This window comes from Kogia breviceps, chromosome 15, assembly GCF_026419965.1.
Source record: "Kogia breviceps isolate mKogBre1 chromosome 15, mKogBre1 haplotype 1, whole genome shotgun sequence".
Classification (NCBI taxonomy): domain Eukaryota; kingdom Metazoa; phylum Chordata; class Mammalia; order Artiodactyla; family Physeteridae; genus Kogia; species Kogia breviceps.
Window position 1 is genome coordinate 11,432,595 of NC_081324.1, and position 17,210 is coordinate 11,449,804.

General features: G+C 40.1%; 1 pseudogene; it reads right to left on the reverse strand.

The window, feature by feature from the left end:
- The window catches only part of LOC131742769 (tyrosine--tRNA ligase, mitochondrial-like), a 109,649-nt pseudogene extending 105,117 nt beyond the window's left edge, over positions 1 to 4,532 (reverse strand).
- Positions 4,533 to 17,210: the final 12,678 nt, after the last annotated feature.

Here is a 17,210-nt window from a genome sequence, read left to right on the forward strand (position 1 = left end):
TCACCTCTTTGTAGTTACTTACAAAGATGTTTTGCACATGTGAAACCTGTTAGACAAATGGGTTCAAAAAATGCCTGAGTAACAATAATCATTTATCAGCTTTAGATTATACGACAAATATGCATGAGCCATTTAAAAACTGAAATATTCCTCCTTTTTAAAAATTATATTATTTGTCTTGCATTTTTACTCTTGTATATTATTTCCTAGATAACTAATAGTTTCCTTTGATGTCACCCAATCCAATATGCCAAACATCCTTATTTAGTAATACAAATGGCCCCCATTTATGATAGGATTTTTTACCTTTACAATGGTTCAAAAGTGATATGCATTCAGTAGAGACTGTACTTAACTTTTGCATTCTGACCTTCTCCTGGGCTAGTGGTACGAGGTACCATGCTCTCTCGTGAGGCTGGGCAGTAGCAGTGAGCTGTGTCAGCCACGGGGTCACGAGCGTGAACTGTTACAGCCGTTCTGTACTCAGTCAGATAGTCATTCTCTTTCTCCCGACGGAAATGTGTGAGATGATTTTGCCCAACTGTAGGCTCAGGGAAGTGTTCTGAGCACGTAAAAGGTAGGGTAGGCTAAGCTACGATGTTTGGTAGGTTAGATGTATTAATGCATTTTATGGATATTTTCAACTTACGATGGGTTGATGGGTTTGTAACCCCATCATAAGTCGAGGAGGATCTGTAGTTCATTGTTAAACAGCCCTGAAAGGTTAGATATAGGCCAGGAAGATATATCTGGTTTGTATTGAAATTTGCAGATTCAGGATCCTTCGGCAGTGGAGAAGTACTTCAAATATCTTATCAGCTCACCAATAATTTTTTTAGGCTGTCAGAGTGTCAGTCATTCTAACACCTGGGACAAACAGTACCAAAGCATCTGATAGTAAACATGTAGGGCTCCAAGAACATATAGTTTTTCTGTTTCTAATTTTAATTATATTTCTGGCAGTCTGGTTTATGTCAAATGATTCTGGGATTATAAGCTCCTGATTTACGTCATGGATAAGTACTTACGTCCCATGATAAAAACACTAATAAGTAAAGATATATTCCTGAGCACTGTGGCTATTCTAAATGACTGGAGCCCAAACCCTTTGCTGCAATATGATGCTTACTGATACAGGTGCCTATGGTAAGGGAAATTTGGGGACCGGTGTCTATGAATTTCATGCCCACACATTCATAACCTTCATGACATGGCACATATCCAATCATTCAGGCAAATGAACATATAGAGATACATGCATAATTAATAGACAGCCAAATGCCTGAAAATAAATTGTTGAAGCTCATGGTGTAGGAAGGGCAGCCTTGTGGCATGATGATATTTGTGCCGCTTGCCTGATAATTGTGCAGCACTCAGAAGAGCACGGTAATTTTGTAATTAACGCTCGACACACATTACTTTAATTATATAAGGCAGACTTCTTTGGAGGGATCTGTGGGTAAGTGTGTGTGCATATGTGTTTCTGTGCAGAATGAGTTTTAGTCTCTAATGCAAGAGTTTTCTTCCTTCTGATAAAGTGCTTGGCTGACCCAGTTCAAATTTTCTGCTGGTTGTGAGGGCAGCCAGCGCTGGAGGGAAACATAGGATACAAGGGACGCAAGTTAAACCAGAAGGTATCTCTGGATGCTCTTTAGGGAGAAATAATTTCATTGATAATGGACAGCAGAAATGACACCATGTTGAATCCCTGCAAGAAAAGCATTCTGTTTATTGCTGGACAAATACTCCGATAAGGTGAATTGTGTGAAGGTGTTCAGATTTAGTAAGTGATCAGTAACTCTACTTTCAGGCCAGTATTTGTTTTCTCCTCGAGTATTTGTCTGAGTGGCACTGTAGATGGTTAGAATTGATTTGCTTTCTTGATTCATTTAGTTTATTTCCATAATAATCTATAGCCATGCTGGCTAGATTGAAACAACGAGTCTAAAGCAGAATTGTTCGAGCCCTGTTCAGTTTCAGTGTCCATTCATTCTCCTCCAGACCCCCAGTCACGTCTGGCCATTTTTCTGGCTTTCTAGCACTTCTCACTCAACCTCACCTGGGCCTGTCCGATCAAGAAGCGTGCTTGCTCTGGTCCAAAGCACACAAACCAGAGCACTGGGGGTGGAGTCCAGCTGATAGAAGTGTTTCTTTGGCACATAGGATGTTTTCTATAGTTCTTTTCTTTTTTCTTACCTTTAAAAAAAAAAAAATTGAATCAGTTACTGGCAATTGATCACTGAGATAGTTCACATAAAAATCTCGATTCTTGGGCTTCCCTGGTGGCGCAGTGGTTGAGAGTCCGCCTGCCGATGCAGGGGACGCGGGTTCGTGCCCCGGTCTGGGAAGATCCCACGTGCCGCGGAGCGGCTGGGCCCGTGAGCCGTGGCCGCCGAGCCTGCGCGTCCGGAGCCTGTGCTCCGCGACAAGAGAGGCCACATCAGTGAGAGGCCCGCGTACCACAAAAAAAAAAAAAAAAAAAAAAAAAAAAATCTCGATTCTTGGCTCCACTAGAAAAGTCTGCATTACCATTACCATGTCCATTCCCCCATGGGAGCACTCTGTTGGAGAAGAGCTGCAGCTGCCGCTTTAGAAGGGGACCTCTGCGCTCCAGGCAACCACCCACAGTCCTCAGAGCTAACTGCTACCTCCCTTCCAGCCATTTCTCATCAAGCCTCTGCCGCTGCCTTTCTTAGTCCCGGTTCAGTTTCCTCATTAGTATTACCTGTTTGCCTCTGTAGGTGTTTGAGTTTTCAGCATCTGCTATGCGTATTTCTTCTCTTCCCTGCCCAATCCATGATCCCGTAATCTTAAGAGGAAACCAGGGAGCATCGAGCACGCCACCCCAGCCGTGTCGCCTCTCATTTTCGTGACCCAAATATCCACGACAAAGTATAGCTTTCTGATTTCATCCTTTTCTTTAATATGCAAATACAATTACTCAAGCTATATTCTAGGTTAACAATAATAAATCCAGTTCCAAACTTTGGGAAAGTTTCTGGGAATGCACAAAGATGACCTGGGCAGGGGCAGAGCTTACTGAGTACCCTTGTTTTCCTCTCGCCTCATTTGCTCAAAACTCCTGCTCCCTCGTATCACCTCTGGCTTTCCTGTCATGAGCTCTCTGAGTTTCTCCAGCTCCCTCTGATACCCTTTCTCTAAGAAATGGGCTTAGTTTATTGCCCCGGCTAGTGGACAGTATGAAACTAACACTTATTATGGCGGTTGACAAAGTTTGCTGATGGTTTTGGTGATAAATTAAGGGAATGACAAAAACTAGCTTACAAGTGGAAGCAGGCTGGCTAAGCCAGGTCAATCCTTACTCTTTGGTTTCTGAGGAGTCAGTCACCTTGCTACTGTGCTGCAGGCGTAGGACACCAAATTCCCTTTTCTCATCTCAACACTCTTCTCTTTCTTGGTTTTCCAACGGGAATCTGAAAGTCCCTCAGCAATACAAAAATGGTAGTGAGAAAAGAAATATACTTTTTCAATATATAGCGCAGGGATAACTGTTTATCCATAAAAAACTAAAAGGGATGAAACTCTTAGCTCACAGCACACATAAAAACAACTGCAGGTAGATAATGTACCATAAAGCTTTTATAAAGTTTTATAGGAGAACTTATGACCTTAGGGTAGATTAAAGGCACAAAAAGTGTTAATCAAAACAGAAAAGATAATAACATGCAACAGCATTAAAATGGGTAATTTTTTTTAAATGAAAACAAGGGTGAAAAAATAAGCTAAAGAATGGGAGAGTTTAAATGGATACATGAAATACATATGACAGACACAAGACATATATATACGTGTGTGTGTATATATATATATATATAGATATATATACGTACACACATAGGTTTTATTGTAGGAGTTCTTCAGAATATACATGATAGAAAACTGCAAAAACAATGTAGAGTAGGTAAAGAATTTTTCTACAAATATTTAACAGAAAATAAATCTAAATAGCCAATAAGTATTTGAAGTCTCTCAACCTTCACAGAAATTAGGGGAACATATTAAGAGGTACAAACTTCCAGCTACAAAATAAATGAGACACGGGGATGAAATGGAGTGTGGGGAATATAGTCAATAGTAATGTAATATCTTTGAATGGTGATGAAGGTGGTCAAAAGGTACAAACTTCCAGTTATAAGATAAGTAAGTACTAGGGATGTAATGTACAACATGAGTAATATAACTAACGCTGCTGCATGCTATATAGGAAAACTGTTAAGAGAGTAAATATTATGTCATCATAAGGAAAAATATATATTTTCTTTTAGCTTGTATCTATATGAGTTGATGGGTGTTCACTAAACTCACTGTAGTAATCATTTCATGATGTATGTAAGCCAGATCATTATGCTGTACACCTTTAACTTAAACAGTGCTGCGTATCAGTTACGTGATTTCCTGAGGCACACTCCAAGCAGCACTGCTGCTGAGCTTTCAGAAGCAGCAACCAGAGGAGGCCAGCTGGAAGTGTAGCAGACCACAACGTAGTAGTTCTTTCTGTCAGATGGCTTCATATCAACTTTTAATCTGCAGCTGAAGCCTCAAATATAGCAGCAGACCCTCTGAATGCAACTATAGCTCCACCCATCCTTTTTTACAGGGTGAAGATAGGCACTGCATTTTTGTATGTTCAGATATACTCAAGCAAGGAGATCAGAGTACATAGCAGAGCACCATAAACTCTACAGCATGTCTACATGTATTAACATTTAGTTAAACTGTACTCCCACCTACCATTTGATCCTGACTTCAAAACAGCCCACCCAAAACACGCCAGGTAGAAATCTCAGTAGTATCTTCTGGTTCTCTGGAAGGAAAATAATATGTTTCCTTCAACAACACCCCTCAGCAGTTCTACCAGGAGCATCACTCACAGTTCTGATGAACATAGAAAATAGTTGGTCAGAGCTATTCAATTACCAAAATTTTTGAATGATGTTGGTTTAAAAAATCAATACTAGTTCTGCTAATTTTTAATTTCAAGGATCTTCTGAGATTCCAAAGAGAAAGTATATCTAATCCTTGTGCAGCCATGTGCCTGGAGTCCTCATGTAATTATATAATACATATGAAAATAATCCTTCATGATCGTTAGAGATAAATAGTTGAGCTTGTTTATTCTGAGATCTCTTGTCTGTCCACATACAAAGCCACCACTGGAAACAGTTACCATGGTGAAAGCCTTGGTAATAATATTCCCAAGCAGTCTTGCAACATGACAAACGGCTCTGAGAAAAGATTTCGCCATGTGCCTTCATACAGTTGGAGGTAAGCAAGGACTACACCAGGAGCCCGCCCAGGTATAGCCTTTCAGCAATTAGAGACCTTCCCATGAGAAACACACACACCTTGTCTTCTTCATGGGACATCTCAAAATGTTCTCTCCTCCATCCGAGATTCTCTATGCATCACAGGAAAAGGCCACCTCTACTAACTCTAGCAGATGTAGAATCTTTTCACCGTTAGGCCTCGACACTGCCAGACGACTGTCAGTGCCGCATTCCCCATGTGTTTGCACCAGGTGAAGACAGATCATTGTGTGTCGCTAGAAGGGCCTGTCACATCTGCCTCAGAGAAACTTTTCCGAAAGCCTCTGAAGAACATTGTGATTGCTCTGGTTACCTCTGAGTTATATTTACACAAGTCCTCAGTGACGGGTGCAAATGCAAAATGCAAACTTATTGAGAGAAGGGAGAAGTTGCAATAGTAGAGGCCTGGTTTATCAAGAATTGAGAGTTCATTGGGCACCTGCCATGTGCCCACACTTTGGGAAAGGGAAGTCTAAAACACAGTCTCTCTTCTCATGAACTTTTATATCTGGTTGGAGAGATTGGCCTAAGCATATTAAAATGACGGTAAAACAATAACTAAAGTTACTGTATTGCGTGTGCTATCTCTGAACACTAAAGGAGTTTCGAGAGAGGGAGATGGGTAGCTACAGCCTTCCTGAAGGAGATCCAATCTGGGGCCTCCACCTCTCCCAAGCCCATCTTCCTAAAGAGTGTGGGACTCCATAGTCACAAAAGGAGGACCCGCATGTTTGGGACATGGGCATGGGAACCAGCCTAAGGTAGCCCAGGAATTACATATGCAAGGGGATTTCTAGGAGCCCGACCCCAGATGAGGGGTATCTTCTTCACAAGGGAGAACCTCTTCTGACTTAGGATTCCTTATAGCAGAGCTCTCCCTCTAGACTTCAGTAAAAAGAGAGATGAAGCTGTAACCTCCTCCTTCTCTTTCTAGCCATGTCCCACCCCTCAAAACCCCCTTTACACACTTTTGCGATCTTAGCGTTCTGCGCACCTGAGCAAACACGGCTCCAACTGTACAAGCAACAGCATTTTCAAATGCTTACGTCCTTTGAGGCTGATCAACCTGAGGTTCTATAAGGTGAAAATAGCAGCAACAGCCATTACATCATCAAAGATACATCAAACAAACTGATGTAAATCTGTAGAGCCGGGAAGCAAATACCTAGCTTTTCTGAATTAAATTGAGAATCTTCCTTGACATCTGAGGTTTGATATTGTTCAGCAGAGACGACAGCCCTGAAACTGCTCTCCCAGTGCCAAAAGCAGAATATAAAAACGATTCAGGGCATCATTTACATATCGCATAGACATCTCAAGCTGGCGAGCTTGTTGCTTAGTAAAAAAATACAAACGAAGCACGGCTTAGGCAATGGGCCCTGGGACATTTGAGTTAGTATGGTAAGTGCCACTTGGTTAATTAAGCAGTGTTATGCCTTGAAAAGGTTAAGGGAAGGAGCAGAGTTTAGTAAAGAGCTGTTTTCCTTCTCACTGTTCTCCACTTATCACCTCTCACCATGAGACGATGCTCTGAGCAACTGGACGCAATGATTGTGCAAATTATTTTCTTTCAAACATTGAAGTGGTGTTGAGTTGAGGGGCAGGGTGGTAGGAAAGGAAACAAGATCAAAATACACAGGTGTGTTTCTGTGATGCAAAAACAAAACAAAACAAAAATCAGTTCTAAAACTCCTAAAACTCCAAGTCAGGCTTCCCCAGTAATAGAATTCTTTTCACTCTTTTAAGTTTCGTATTTCTGTAATTGATCCTTATTTGTTTTACATTTCTTTCCTATATCTTATTATTTCATATATTTTACCTTGTCTTCCTTAGGCTTCAATAATATTCCCTATTGCTAAATTAGTATTTGACACATAGTAGATACTCAATAAACATTTACTAAATAAAATATCAATTAAGTCAGTCCATACACAATAATCTGGATTTCAAAGTGAGATTCATTGTTTATTAACAAAGAGAAGGAACAATGAAATTCTGGAAAGACCTTTTTCATTGGAGTCATAAACAGCTCAATTCAAATCCCGGTTCTGTCAATCAGTAACTGCATGATCTTCATCAAACTGAATCATTTAAGCTTTAGGTTCTTTATATTAGAAAGGAAAGAAAGAGAAAGAAAGAAAAGAAGGAAGCAGCCTCATAATAATAATGAACATGGAGTGTTCAGTACAAGCACTGTTCTGAAATCTTCACATGCATTAGCTGATTTAAAACTCGAAACACTTACCATCTTCATGAGAAAACTGAGACACAGAAGTGAAGTAAGTAATTTTCCTAAGGTTACACAGAGGGTAAGTAGAAGAGATGGGATAGAAATCCAAGCAATAACTTAAGATACTGTTAATCAACTCCCCTCAACCACATACAATGCTCCCTCTCATGAGACTACAATAAACTACCTCTGAAGCCGTGGTGGGGATTGAATTAAATGAGACATCTTAAGGCTATTGTTTCCTAGTGGTGTTTTTAGTGTTAAGTTCTTTTGATGAAAGCGCAGAATAGGCATTTTCATTCTACCTGGAGCATGAGACCAGTGCTGAGTCTTACCCCATTCCTCCCTCAACTTTGCATCCTTATTTGGAAGCACTGACATGTCTTCCCACACTCATCTTAGATCTTGTTACAGAATAGAACTTTCTTCAGCAATTTCACTTCTGGGTATATACCCCAAAGAATTGAAAACAGAATCTCAAAGAGATATTTGCACACCATGTTCATAACAGCATTATTCACAACAGCCAAAGGTACAAATAACTCAAAGGTCCATCAACAAATGGATAAAAAAATGAATGGATAAAAAAAGGTAATATATGCATATAAGGGAATATTATTCAGCCTTAAAACGGAAGGAAATTCTGACACATGCTGCAACATAGATGAACCTCGAAAATATGATAAGTGAAATAAGTCAGACACAAAGGACAAATATTGTGTGACTCCACTTACATAAAGTTCCTAGAACAGTCAAATTTATAGAGACAAAGTATAATGGCAGTGACCAGAGACTGGAGGGGAGGGCAGAGAATGAGGAGTTATTGTTTAATGCATGTAGAATATTCATTTTTGAAGACGAAAAGCATTGTGGATTGGTTGTACAACGATGTGAATGCACTTAATGCTACTGAACTGTACACTTAACAGTGATTAAGGTTGAAAATTTAATGTCATATATATTTTACCACAATTAAAAATAAAACAAAACATTTAAAAAGGAAATTGTCACAAAACCCACACCGAAATGTCCCGTTTGATTAACACATAATAGCATAGTAGGTGCTCAATTAATTTGCCCCGTACTCACTTTCTAGCTTCAGATGTTTGAAGTTAGTCCACAGCTAACTGTCCATAGACTTTTGTTGCCAGTGAATTTGTACAGATACTCTGATTCCAGGATAGTTTGGCAGCTGTTGGGGCAATCTTGTTATTGGCCTGGCCACACACCATCACATGAAAAGTCATGGCATAAGGGAATGATGTGTCCCCCAACACCTGCCTTTTCTGTTCTTTTCTTCCCTGGCTATGTAATGAACCAATGATCTCCTCCCATTGCACAAATATTCCTTCTACCCTTCCTTCTAACGACTCCCAATGAAAGAAACAGTCCTTTAGGTCCATGGGTGGAGCTAGTTGAGAAAGTAATGTGATTTAGTAAATTTATGCCCCATATGGCATGCCTGATAACTACACACTCTTTCCTAGGGTCTTATATACATTTTTAATTTGCATAAAATGGATTAGCCAGGGGAAAATTTGCAATATGTAGGGTTTAAGGCACTATGACAATGAAAAGCGTTTGAGAGGTGTGTATGTTTAGAGTGATCAGGGGGTATCTCAGATCGCATTACCTGCACCACATGCTGCTTCCCGTGATATGGGGACTATTCCGGATGCATCACAGGTTCACAAGGTCTTAAATAAGAGGCTCCCTAAGAATCCTGATGGACTTAGGTGGCTTTATTGAACCAGGTCTAATCAGGGCTCCACAGAAAGCCCTAGTGGCTGCTTCAAAATAAGTCTTATTTTAGAAACACCCTAAAGGGAACTGAGCCTAGATGTAAGAGAACTCAATCTTCTATTCCCCTTGCACCCTCTAAATCTAAATGACAGCTTCCAGATGTTCCAGAACATTCTCCAATGTGCTGACATCACCAAACTGCTAATGCAGCAAATACTTCCTCAGCACAGAAAAAGTATAAAGGGCTACTGGGAGCTGGGAAACAGGGTATAGCAACAATGTTTACCTTCCAGTTACATTTCAGAAACTGAGATTTCTCAGGGACCATTACTAATTAGATATTCGAATGAAGTGTAACTAAGACAAAGCAAAGTTTCACTCAAGCAAATTAAAATAGGCAAAATTGGGCTTCCCTGGTGGCGCAGTGGTTGAGAGTCCGCCTGCCGATGCGGGGGACACGGGTTCGTGCCCTGGTCCGGGAAGATCCCACATGCCGCGGAGCAACTAAGCCCGTGAGCCATGGCCGCTGAGCCTGCGCGTCCGGAGCCTGTGCTCCGCAACGGGAGAGGCCACAACAGTGAGAGGCCCGCGTACCGCGCAAAAAAAATAAAATAAAATAGGCAAAATTACTTTTCAGCAATTTTAACCATTTCTTCTCTGAGGAACAAAGGAACTCCTTCTGGTCAGTGCCCTTCATTCTTGTTGCCGTCCTGGATAATTCAGCTCCACCGAGCTCTCCATCAACTGCTGACCAAACCTGTTCTTTGCTGTGACTCTAAGAGGCTGTCAAATTCAGTCACACTATGAAGTAATGACTAATAGACCTCAATGCTACCCTAGGTAGTGAGGATCTCAATTTTATAATCAAATAATATTAGATTTGAAAGGGACCTCAAAAGTTGTCTTGTTAATTTTTCCACCTAATCAAGAGATTTTTATCAACAGCTTTTCCCTCCCCACAAACATAATATAGCCCTTCCTTGAACCGTTTCAACTACTGGTTGCCCACTGTATTACAACAAGCATTTCCACTGTCTGGTGGCTTTAATTATTAGAGTTATCTCTGAGGTTTAACCATATTTATTCAATGCCTTCATTTCTGTTATTTTCATTCATCATAGTTTCTGAACTTTTCACATTCATTTTACTCCTATGAACATGGTAACAGTTATATCACGCATATTCCAGGAACCAAGGTAGGTGCTTTAAATTATACTATTAGGCCACATCACAGCCCTATAAGATAGTTCTTTCTAATGATAAAATAAGTTATTTCTCAACAAAAAGATGGTTATTTCTAATGATAAAGGAAAGAAGAAAGGCACAGAGTTAAGTGAATAGCACAAAGTCATGCATTCTTTAATTAACAGAATCACAATCTTGTCCTACTCCAAAGCCTATGGCACCTCTGCATTAAGATAAATTACTTCTTACTCATTCTTGTATTCAGAAAAGTACTCACTGTGATGTATTTTTATTTTCTGTATTTCATATTTAATTCACTTAATATTTAATACCATTATACAATTATACACATTCAATATGTCATAAATATAATTATGTATAATTTATTATATATATAATATATTTATTAAATATACTCAACATTATTATATTAATATTTAATAAAGTTAATTTTGAAGACACCTACTAGTCCATATCTCAGCTCCTCTGTGAGAAATCAAAAAGGGTTTTGTTGTCCATAAATGGCATGGAATCTTAAATCTGGAGCAGAGGGCTTCCCTGGTGGCACAGTGGTTGAGAGTCCGCCTGCCGATGCAGGGGACACGGGTTCGTGCCCCGGTCCGGGAAGATCCCACGTGCCGCGGAGCGGCTGGGCCCGTGAGCCATGGCTGCTGAGCCTGCACGTCCGGAGCCTGTGCTCCGCAATGGGGAGAAGCCACAACAGTGAGAGGCCCGCGTACCGCAAAAAAAAAAAAAAAAAAAAAAAAAAAAAAAAAAATACGAATAGAGAGTTGAAACAGACAGGCATACATCACAGCCTAAACTTGCTGTGGCTGAGTTCTTCTTCAGCCATGCCAAATGGATATGCAATTCCATCACCTACTAACAACTGTAAAATTGACATCAAACAAGCCTCAGTAATCTGAAACACTTCTGCAAACCAAACTTATGCTCTAGTTCCTCAATGGCCATCAAACTCTAGCGGAGGAAGATTCCAGTCAAAGAAGGCTTGATGGCTTTAAGGGGCTTGATGTGAGTGGTGGGCAAAGCTGAAACCTCCAAGGTGACACCTAATTAAAAATAGATTGTAATACCAGCATTGTTGTGAATTGGCCTTCATTAACAGACCCTGACTGGCTAAGTCAGAGAAGGCTGCTGCTAGGCGTGTAGAGCACAGGTAAATGCAGGTTCTCTTACCAGAGACGGAGGTAGAGGGAAAAGAGAATCTAGCTACAAATCAGGAAGATCTGTGTTTAATTCCCTTTCTGTAGGTCACATATCTGGGAAAACATTTTAGACATCCTGAGCCTCCATTTCCGTATCTGTAAAATAGAGATGGAATTATATGCCTAGCCCCCAACATTATTGTGATAATGACACAAATATTTTATAATATGTTGAAGAGTTTTGTAAATTGACACAGGAAATACGGATTCATGTGTTTTATCAATAGATATTAATACAAGGCATACTGTGGGAGGCACAGAACACGGCATAATTAGCTGCCTCGAATGGATCCAGGGTGCCCCACCTGTACCCTTTTGAATGGAGCTCTCCATGGAGGGTCACCTGCGTCAGGAGGGGTTACCCAGACTGACACAACAGGAACAGGAACACCAGCCAAAGCGCCACTTCAGAAGTCCACAAAGCAGCTGCTGGGGGCTCATACACCAGCAGTTGAATTGAGGATGGAGAAAGAGAGAGAGATCTGAGCATTATATGGAGGCAACAGTTATACAACTTAGAGATTATTGTTTTTGATGAAGGAGAGGAAAAAATGAAAGGTGGGTGAAAAGCTCAAATAATTCTGTGCATTAATCTCTCCTTGCAAGATTTTTCAGTGGGAGTGTTTCAGTCAGGATGGGAAGTAAAGAAACAAAGCTGTGGAGGAGTTTGGGGTATGAATAGATGTGTATATCTGAGTTGAGTAGCCTAAGGTCCAGGAGCAGTGCCCGGTGGTAAATTACATCCGAAGCTCAGGAGAAAATTCTAGGTGGAGGTTTGAAAGTCGTCGCATTATAAGTGATAGCTGAATCCATAGGATGAGTGCATAAAATTAAAACGGTGGGGAGAGACAAGTGAGATGAGAAGAGAGCCCAAGACAAAACCTTGGGGGAAGAGTGACAGTACCATTTAGGCAGTGAAAGAAGAGTTAGAAAGAAAGTGAATAGTGACCAGAGGTCAAAGGAGAACAGAGGGTGGTCCCACAGCCGTCAGGAGAGAAAACATGTTCACAGGGGAGTGCTCAGTTGTGTCAAAAGCTAGGAAGATTTATATCACAGCCATCAAGAGCTTCATATTGAAATGAGCCAGACTTTGAATCCCAGCCCTGCTGGGTATGGAGGGCAATTTACACAACCTCTCCAAGCTTCAGTTCCATCCTTTTTTATTTGGGGGAAAGCACATTATCTCTTCTCAAAGAGTTAAATGCTTAACCCTGTGCTGATTACATAAGAAGTACTCAACAGATATACCTGCTATTATTAATTGTAACTACTATTTATATAAAGAGAACTGAAAAGTGACTCTTGCATTTTGTGATTAGTACGTTACCTGTGTATCTTCAAGAGTAGAATCAGAGTGGTAAAGGTAGAAGTCTGATTCTAGTGGGTTGAAAAACACTAAACTGGGCCAGATATGACTGCCATTTTGTGTATCAGAACCACCCAGCGCTTCGCAATGTCATATCATTCACCTTAACAGGCAGTTAATTCCTTGTGGAGATATTAGATGGACGGTTTTTTTTTTAAGTCTTGAGATAGGCTTATAGTAATTAGTGGGAGTTTTCAAGGCTGAGAAGTTGGTTTTTATTTCGTTTTAAGGAGAGAGAGGTTTGAGCTCATTTTTAAAATAATGAGGAAGTGCAAAGAAAAAGCATAAAATTGCTCAAGAGGGTTTTTTATTTTACAGAAAGTAATTTGAGGAAGCATAGAATAGCTTTCATGAGCACAGGCTTTCTCACACTCTGGCTATGGACACCGAGGAACTTAACTTTTCTATCCTCCAGTTTCCTCATCTTTAAAAATCATAGCAACTACCTCATAAGGTCAAGATTAATACCTGTCATGGACAAGGAGCTCCCTAAATAATAGCACATTAATTTTATCATCACTATTACTGTTATGATCAACATGATCAAGGCTCTAAAGGAGAGTTTCCCATAAGCCAACACAAACACATCAGCAGGGAAGGTTTTACAAGTCAGTGAAAACATTTGTTCCCTCCACGCCTGAGGACCATAAATAGAACCACAGTGTAAACTCAAATTCTACCACAGGAGACTCCATCACCTTTGAACCTCAAAGGCTTTCAGTTGCCAAAAGAGCTCAATTAGAATGAAAATGTGAGAGGGGATTTGCTACTTCCCTAGGAGTCCTGTAAAAAATACTACACACTTGAAGGCTTAAAAACACGGAAATTTATTTTCTCACTGTTCTGGAAGCCAGGAGTTCTAAATCAAGGTGTCAGCGGAGCTATTCCTCCTCCAGAGGCTCCAGGGAGTAACCCTTTCTTGCCTCTTCCAGCCGCCAGTGGCTCCAGATGTCCCTTGGCTTGTTGGCGCCTAACTCCAATCTCCGTCTCTGTCTATATCCTTCTCCTCTGTGTCTGTCTTCTCCTCTCCTCTCTCTTTTGAGGACACTTGTTATTGGGTTTAGAGCTCACCTGGGGTGGGAGTTCCAGAATTATCTTATCTCAAGATTCTCATCTTAATCTCATCTACAAAGGCACTTTTTACAAATTCTTTCATGGGCACAGGTACCAGTGATATGGTCCATCTCTTGAGGGTCCACCATTCAATACATTGTAGAGGATACATCTTAAATCATTTCCCTCTCTTCTCATTACTCTGCCAAACACTGGAGGAGATGTACAGCTTTTGCCTCTTCCTAGATGTCATGAACTCACCAAATTTACCTCTGTTTCAGTACCTTACACAATACTACACCTGTTAGGTACACAATAAATGTTATTAAACAAGAACATTTGAAATACACAGTATATGGTTCTACTCTCAAGTAGTTCTTGCTGTGTACAACACTTCAGAGCAATTCAATCTTTTGATTTTATTTAATTCTACTACACACATGATCACAGCTTTGGGGAACAGTGAGAGAAACGGTAAAAAAAAAATGTCATAATACAGACATGCCTACTTTGAAAAAGTAAAATCACAAGATTTTGCAGCATTTAGCATGTATATATTTTCTAAAATATGGTTTATTTTATTTACTCTGCTTTGTACCAATGATCTCTTTACTGAAAATATGAAGTGCAAATGCTTTACAAATCTATATTTTAACACTGACATTGCAAAAGATTTACATTATATTACTATTGTGATCCATAATAATCACGCATATTATGTATTATTATGGCTTTACAAGGAATAGATTTATTCTCATAGACCCATCAAATCATGACTGGACAGAGTAATATATTTAAGTCTTAATACTTCCTTAAAAATGGGACCCGTGGGCTGAATCCCCAGTTTTCTATGGTTAAGCTAGCCTGAGGTTGTCACCCTCCAGTAAACCTTGGTGTCTGCAGTGCCTTAGATTTAAAGACATGAGATCTATTACGTGGTTATCATAGGATTGCTTCTGCATATTATGTGCTGCACATTAAGTAATTCTTCACTCAAAAATCATGTTTCTGGGAGGGCTAGAAGAGATGATCTCATACCCCTTCGGGCTTTCACACTCATAAGTCCTGCAACCTACTATCAGCAGGTATGTCTGAGTTAGTTCTCCTATCAGGAAATTGTGCTGACCCAGTCCCCTTCTGTCTCCAGATTCTTTCTGTGACACATGACAGACATTTACAGGATAAGTGATCCTGATCATGGGTGCAATCTGTGTGGCCTCTGAGCGGAAGGAAGCTAATTGCCCTGCATGCAAATAAATCAATGATCTTGTTAACCCAGCACTCTAAGCAAATGTCTCTGTACAACAGGTTCAGATTCTGTGTGACACAGAGATAGATGCCACTGTAAAATGTAAGACGTGTGATATACAAAACAAATCCAAAACAAATTCAGTCCCCTTTTCACTTTCTAGAGCCACTAATCGCTATAATCAAGGTGTAAAGTATCTTAACACAAATAAGCATTTCTGTGGTAACAGGAGCATTTCAAACTCTGTATTTGCATTCGTGGTATTTTTCATTCCTGGACAAAAACAATAGTTTAATCAATGTGTGTGTGTGAGTATAATTGAATGCGAATATTCAGCAGATTAAATATTTATTATTACTTAAGTAAATGACACCATTAAAAAAACTCATCTGTGATCAATAACATTTTCTTAAAGTTGGATCACTGGTTTTCTAATTTAGCAGAAGGCAAACAAATGAGATATAGCCATATGTTCATTAATTTTATGATGTCCATCTCAAGGATCCAACATGCTCCCTGATAAAGTTTGGAAACAGCATTCCAATTTTCAAAAAGGCTGGCAAATATATTGCCTACTAAATCTCAGTCTTCTATCCAAGTCCAGAGGCTCCTCTGGAGCTCAGTAATCCAAACAATATGTCATTCCTAGAGAGCCAGAAATATTGCTATTTGAACACAAAACAATCTAGAAAAAGATGCCTTTCTGCTATGGTATATAATAAACCACGGGAACTTTTGTTGACAATATAAGACATGAAGGAACTTTCACTACCCAGAATGAAATCTTGCAGCACCTACAGATTCATATGAACATGAGTTCTCTTCCTTAAATTTGAGTGTCAGACAGTTATATGGACATACTTACACAATCTTCCAGACATCTATTGAAGTATATGACTTGTATTACATTTCTCTGAAGAAGTGAGACTTGCCCTATCCAAACTTATTTCCACAATGCATTGTGGGTTTCTCTTAATATTTATGATATTATGCATTCCACTTACACAGAATTCTGTGATACTTAATGTTTGCAGGCTTTTGAAATTATATTTTGCTTTCAATCGTTTCTGTTTTGATTTGAATTAAATCCTAATCTTGATGACATTTTTTTTTTTTTTTTTTTTTTTTTTTTTTTCGGTACACAGGCCTCTCACTGTTGTGGCCTCTCCCGTTGCTGAGCACAGGCTCCAGACGCGCAGGCTCAGTGGCCATGGCTCACAGGCCCAGCCGCTCCGTGGCATGTGGGATCTTCCCGGACCGGGGCACAAACCCGCGTCCTCTGCACCGGCAGGCGGACTCTCAACCACTGTGCCACCAGGGAAGCCCAATGACATATTTTTATACGAGCTCATTTGGAAAAAATCTTTCAGCTAAAGGTGAATTGAAGTAGGTAAAAGAGAGAGATTTCATTATCCAAAGGCCCCAAGATATGAAGCACAAACCATTCTTTTTAATAATATTTCTTTGTTTATAAAATTTTCACCCTGTCTATTGTCTCAGTGCTGGTGAGTCAGTCTTGTGTGAGGTGAGGGAAGGGAAATTTTTGGTCCAGAAAGCACCAGTTAAGGACCTATACAAAGATGCATTTAGCACTAAGTCAAACTGGTTTCCTTTGCCTGCGCTGAAATATTGTATGACCTGATCTCAGGACAGAAAGCAAAATGCTAGCTTCTCAGTGAGCACTAGCTTTAGGGATGCAGCATTGGCTGAGATAGAACATGGCGTTTCACAGAGAGAACCATGCTGATTCACAGCACTGAGTCACCTTGGCCTCATGACAGCCAGTGTCAGCTGGCCGGTCTCAGAAACCTTACTGTTCTTCTATCATCTA